Below are 7,395 nucleotides of genomic sequence, written 5' to 3'. Positions count from 1 at the left end.
TGTTCTGAGGAAGATGTGAGCTCAGAAACTAAACTACACTACAAATGACCACCGTGTGTGGCCTTAATAGTCATGTTACTCCACCGACAGAAAAAGAAAGAGGGAAAACACAGTGGCACATACTATGCATTCCAAAAGTCTTTAGCCTCTTTTTTCACATTTTATGTTGCTGTCTAGTGTTAAAAATATGATGCCCCCCCCCCCCCATGTTTGTGCCAATTGATTGGAAAGGAAAAAATTGCTATAAGTATTCAGAGCAGTTACTCAGCATTAGGTGCAGCCCCTCTGGCAGTGATTCCGGCCTCCAGTCTTCTTGGATATGAGTCCACAAGGTTTACACTTGAATTAGGAGATTGTCATTCTTCTCTGCAGATCCTTTCAAACTCCGTCAGGTTGGATGCGGCCGTTGGTGGACGACATTGACAGGTCTCTTCAGAGATGTTTCATTGGGTTCAGGTCAGGCCTCTGGCTGGGCCACTCAAGGACATTCATAAAGTTGTCCCTAAGTCATTCCTGTTTTGTCCTGTCTGTGTGTTTAGGGTCATTGTATTGTTGGACGGTGAAGCTTCACTTATAATTAAAAAGTATTGTAGTCAATCCCCCATGAAGGCCGTACTTGCGTTTTTAATATGGAAGCTCAACAAAGTTTTTGAGATTTTTTTACTGCAAGCAGTCTTTACAATGGATAAGGTCCGTGGTCATAAAATGGTGAGCTGGTTCCACAGGTATAAATGTTTCTGTACCCACCTCCAGATCTGAGCCTCCACACAAACCTAGTGGGATAAGAAAAAAAGAAAAAAGCCAGAGCACCTCATAGGGTGAGACAATATGGCTAAGCGGTGAGCAAGAATATCTTAATAGCTAAGATAAATAGCTAATCACCAGGTTAGGTTGTGCCAAGTCACGACCTACTGTACACGGATTTGTATAGTGTATCAAACAAGATGACCGCAGCTGGAGATCAGCAACCGTGACACCAAGGGGTATGGATATATTCCAGGAAATCCAATGCAGGGGGAAAAAAAGCGATATTCCGCGCAGGCCAGTTAATATCAACAAATTTATTACACATTCATAGGCAACGCATTTCAGGACTATAAGATGTCCCTTCCTCGGGCCTCAAGGATGATATATGCACACCAAGTCATAGTCTGACTATATACGTCTCAAGACTGGAAGTCTTGTAACTGACACATCATATCACATAAATAACACTGTCAATACAAACAACCACTAGTATAATAACACAGATTCTCTGAAGCAATAATGACCATGACACTTACAATAGCATGAAAACATGATATATATACATACTGTAAGTTATCTCCTTTATAGTATGTTTGTATCATGTTTTATGCTATTGTAAGTGTCATGATCATTATTGCATCTGAGAATCTGTGTTATTATACTAGTGGTTGTATTGACAGTGTTATTTATGTGATGTATCACAGAGACTTCAGATCTTTTTTGCCTGCATTGGATTTCCACACAGTCCCCAAACTGTCCCTGAGCTCTACTAGAAGTTCTTTCATCCTTGTGGCTTGGTTTTTGCTCTTATATACACTTTGTCACAAAAAATTGTGACGGCTAGAGATGTGGATCCGCTGTAGCACCATCAGCGATGACGTAGCTGTACCAGAGAGCGGAGTCTAAAGGGCCGCTAGTCTTCACAAGAAGTCCGCCACAAGCAGGGCCGTCTTAACAGCATTATGGGCCCCTGGGCAGAGGTGCGAATTGGGCCCCACCCCCCGCGGCCACCGCCATCAAAACCCCCCATCTTGGCAACCCCGCCCCTAGCCAGTACAATTACGTACAATAAAAAATACTAATTATTGTTAACATAAACTTTAATTCACAACACAGTCTTTCAGCAGCACAAAAACAAAAAAATAACCGTGCGTGCCTCACCAAACCAGACCAGGTTGGCTTCAAAGTATCCAAAAAAACGCAATGGAGACAGCACTTCCAACAGCAATCTGCAGGGTTTATTGTCACACCAGTGCAACATGTCTCATCTATACAGAGGGGCAACAACATGACTATTATATATGAGAACCATGTTGTCTCCCTGTATGTATACTGTATAATACAATATACAGGGAAACAACATGGCTTATATATACAGAGGGGCAACAACATGACTATTATATATGAGAACCATGTTGTCTGCCTGTATGTATACTGTATAATACAATATACAGGGAAACAACATGTCTCATATATACAGAGGGGCAAAACAACATGTCTCATATATAAAGAGGGGCAACAACATGACTATTATATATGAGAACCATGTTGTTTCCCTGTATGTATACTGTATAATACAATATACAGGGAAACAACATGGCTTATATATAGAGAAGGGCAAAACAACATGTCTCATATATACAGAGGGGCAACAACATGACTATTATATTATATATGAACCATGTTGTTTCCCTGTATACAGAATACAGGGAAACAACATGGTTCATATATAATATAATAGTCATGTTGTTGCCCCTCTGTCTATATAAGACATGTTGTTTTGCCCTTCTCTATATATATATGCCAGATAACAAGCAACAAATATTACCACCGCATACTGACTAACACCACCGCTGCTACTGACTAATCCACTGTACACAGATCACTATCACCTCATCCAGTCATATAGAGGTACCCAGCTCTACACAGGTTCTGTACACCATATACATTACAGTGCAGATACATCAAATGACTCACATGGGACGTCTTCTCTGATCAGAGTTCTTCCCTTTTCATCTTCTTTTCCATTTGCCTTGTGCCGTTATGAGAACTTCTCCGAGCCACGAATCCACAGAATCTGCCAGACAGACATATTAGGCTCCACACTCTGTCACCATTCTCATCTCTCTACACACTGCACATCTGTATTGGCCCCTTATAGATAGCTCCCCCTGTATTACCCCCTTATAGATGGCTCCCCCCCGTATTACCCCCTTATAGATGGCTCCCCCCTGTATCCCCCCGTATAGATGGCTCCCCCTGTATTACCCCCTTATAGATGGCTCCCCCCTGTATCCCCCCCTATAGATGGCTCCCCCTGTATTACCCCCTTATACATGGCTCCCCCCTGTATTACCCCCTTATACATGGCTCCCCCTGTATTACCCCCTTATAGATGGCTCCCCCCTGTATTACCCCCTTATAGATGGCTCCCCCCTGTATCCCCCCCCTGTATAGATGGCTCCCCCCTGTATCCCCCCCGTATAGATGGCTCCCCCGCATTCCCCCCTTATAGATGGCTCCCCCCTGTATCCCCCCCTATAGATGGCTCCCCCATATTCCCCCTTATAGATGGCTCCCCCCTGTATCCCCCCCCCTCGTATAGATGGCTCCCCCCTGTATCCCCCCTATAGATGGCTCCCCCCTGTATCCCCCCTATAGATGGCTCCCCCTGTATCCCCCCTATAGATGGCTCCCCCCTGTATCCCCCCCTATAGATGGCTCCCCTTGTATCCCCCCCTATAGATGGCTCCCCCTGTATCCCCCTATAGATGGCTCCCCCCTGTATCCCCCCTATAGATGGCTCCCCCCTGTATCCCCCCTATAGATGGCTCCCCCCTGTATCCCCCTTTATAGATGGCTCCCCCCTGTATCCCCCCCTATAGATGGCTCCCCCCTGTATCCCCCTATAGATGGCTCCCCCCCGTATTCCCCCCTTATAGATGGCTCCCCCTGTATCCCCCCTATAGATGGCTCCCCCCTGTATCCCCCCTATAGATGGCCCCCCCTTTATCCCCCCCTATAGATGGCTCCCCCGTATTCCCCCCTTATAGATGGCTCCCCCCTGTATCCCCCCCCTCTCGTATAGATGGCTCCCCCCCTGTATCCCCCCATTATAGATGGCTCCCCCCCTGTATCCCCCCCTTATAGATGGCTCCCCCCTGTGTCCCCCCCCCCTCTCGTATAGATGGCTCCCCCCTGTACAGTATCCCCCCTTATAGATGGCTCACCTCCCCTGTATTCCCCCCCTTATAGTTTACCCCCTGCACAGCAGATAAAAAAAACAAACACCCAACTCACCTACCAGTGCTCCCCCGTCGCTGCTTCCTCTCCTCTTCTGCCCCCGGCTGATGCGTCGCTCCCTGGGGGATTCTCCGGGAGCGCACACATCCGGAAGCTCAGTGTGCGCCCAGACGGGACTTCCGGTACAGGAAACCCCAGCGACGCGCACTGAGGTTCCTGATGCGGGCGCTCCCGGAGAATCCCACGGGGAGCAACGCATCAGCCGGGGCCGGATTTCCTCTTGCGACCGCAAGCAAGAAAGTGCTTGCGGTCGCAAGAGAAGGGGAAGGGGGGGCGCGCAGGGCCGTCTTACCCATTGGGCATGGGAGGCGGCTGCACGGGGACCCTTGCGTCCTAGGGGGCCCCTGCCCGCTGTCACAGCGGGCAGGGGCCCACTAGGACGCAAGGGCCCCCGGGCAGCCGCCTACCATGCCCAATGGGTAAGACGGCCCTGGCCACAAGGCGGGATGGATTTGCTGCGGCAGGTGACCCCCAGGTTGCTACCCCTGGCTTGGCTTGCTAACAGTGGCTGGCGAGGTGCAGTTGGAGACACGTGGACAGACAGCAGCAGTGTCGGACTGGAGTGCCTTGGGCCCACCAGGGGAAATCATTCTTAGGGCCCACCCTTCAGCCACCATACTTATCTATGGTAACATTAATAAGGGTCCAGTTACACGGCGTGATATGGGGCAGTATAATCAGCAGGGCAGGAATACACAGAGATGTGCAGCCGACAGCAATGATTTTTACAGCCGCACAAAAGATCAAATCAGCCGACTATAAGGGAATTTGCTTGTCAGCTGATCTCTGACACTTTTACATGGGGCTTCCTAGGAGCGCTTGTTACCGATAATTGGCCGGTGTAATTGGGCTATAAGACAATTTCCTTTGTATGATAACACTGTATACTTATGTCATACAGCTACCAATGACACCAGTATATAAAGAGCAAATATCCCCACACATATTACCGCCATACTATTACTGACCAGATCCTGTATACTGAGACTGATTTTACCAATAATACCATTATATAGGCGGGAAATATTATCACCATACATATTACCGCCACAATTACCGCCATACTGTTACTGACCAGATCCTGTATACTGAGAGTGATATTACTAATAATACCAGTATATCAGAGGGAAATATTATCACCATACATATTACCGCCATACTGTTACTGAACAAATCCTGTATACCAATAATACCAGTATACAAGGGGAAAATATTACCGCCACACCACAACCAATACCATCACTATATTGTTACTGACCAAATCAAGTATACTAAGAACAATAAAAAACAGTACCGGATTACAAGCAACAAATACCACCACATACTGACAAATACCACCACATACTGACTAATACCACCACATACTGACTAATACCACCACATACTGACTAACGCCACCACTGCTACTGACTAATACCACCACATACTGACTAACACCACCACTGCTACTGAATAAGATTCACTGTACACAGATCACCATCACCTCATCCAGTCATATAGAGGTAGACACAGCTCTACACAGGTTCTATACTCCATATACATTACAGTGCAAATATATCAGGTGACTCACAGGGGACGTCTTTTCTGATCAGAGTTCTTCCCTTTTCATCTTCTCCATCAGTCCTGGGCCATAATGAGAACTTCTATGAGCCACGAATCCACAGAATCTGCCAGACAGACATATTAGGCTCCTCACTATGTCACCATCCTCATCTCTCTACAAACTGCACATCTGTATTGGCCCCTGTACGCCCTCACTCTATATATATATATATATATATATATATATATATATATATATATATATATTCCTTACAGTATATGGTCCCCCCTCTGTTGTCCCCCTTATAAATGGCACCCCATATTGTCCATCCCCCATATAGGTACCCCCCTTATGCTGTCCATCCCCATATATATAGCCCCCTCAAGTTGTCCTTCTTCAATATAGATATCCTCATGTCCATTCACCCCATATGGCCCCCTCATGTTGTCGATTCCTCAGTAATAGCCCCCTCATGTTGTCCATTGCCCCCTATAGCCCCCTCATGTTGTCCAACCCCCCATAGCCCCCTCATGTTTTCCATCTCCCCATAGCCCCCTCATGTTGTCCATCCCCCCATAGCCCCCTCATGTTTTCCATTCCCACTATAGCCCTCTCATGTTGTCCATCCCCCCCTATAGCCCCCTCATGTTGTCCATCCCCCCCTATAGCCCCCTCATGTTGTCCACCCCCCCTATAGCCCCCTCATGTTTTCCATCTCCCCCCTATAGCCCCCTCATGTTGTCCATCTCCCCCCATAGCCCCCTCATGTTGTCCATCCCCCCATAGCCCCCTCATGTTGTCCATCTCCCCCCTATACCCCCCTCATGTTGTCCATTTCCCCCCTATAGCCCCCTCATGTTGTCCATCCCCCCCTATAGCCCCCTCATGTTGTCCATCCCCCCATAGCCCCCTCATGTTGTCCATCTCCCCCCTATACCCCCCCTCATGTTGTCCATTTCCCCCCTATAGCCCCCTCATGTTGTCCATCCCCCCTATAGCCCCCTCATGTTGTCCATCCCCCCATAGCCCCCTCATGTTGTCCATCTCCCCCCTATACCCCCCTCATGTTGTCTATTTCCCCCCTATAGCCCCCTCATGTTTTCCATCTCCCCCCTATAGCCCCCTCATGTTGTCCATCCCCCCCCTATAGCCCCCTCATGTTGTCCATCCCCCCCTATAGCCCCCTCATGTTGTCCATCCCCCCCTATAGCCCCCTCATGTTGTCCATCCCCCCCTATAGCCCCCTCATGTTGTCCATCCCCCTATAGCCCCCTCATGTTGTCCATCCCCCCCTATAGCCCCCTCATGTTGTCCATCCCCCCCTATAGCCCCCTCATGTTGTCCATCCCCCCTATAGCCCCCTCATGTTGTCCATCTCCCCCCTATAGCCCCCTCATGTTGTCCATCTCCCCCCCATGTTGTCCATCTCCTCCCCATGTTGTCCATCCCCCCCCTCATGTTGTCCATCCCCCCCCTCATGTTGTCCATCTCTCCCCTCATGTTGTCCATCTCCCCCCCTCATGTTGTCCATCTCTCCCCCCCCCATGTTGTCCATCTCTCCCCCCCCCATGTTGTCCATCTCCCCCCCCCTCATGTTGTCCTTCTCCCCCCCCTCATGTTGTCCATCTCCCCCCCATGTTGTCCATCTCTCCCCATGTTGTCCATCTCCCCCCCTCATGTTGTCCATCTCCCCCCCCTCTCATGTTCTCCATCTCTCCCCCATGTTGTCCATCTCCCCCCCCCCCCCTCATGTTGTCCATCTCTCCCCTCCCCAATGTTGTCCATCTCTCCCCTCCCCATGT

Source organism: Dendropsophus ebraccatus, chromosome 6 (assembly GCF_027789765.1).
Source record: "Dendropsophus ebraccatus isolate aDenEbr1 chromosome 6, aDenEbr1.pat, whole genome shotgun sequence".
Classification (NCBI taxonomy): Eukaryota; Metazoa; Chordata; class Amphibia; order Anura; family Hylidae; genus Dendropsophus; species Dendropsophus ebraccatus.
This window is presented reverse-complemented; position numbering follows the sequence as displayed.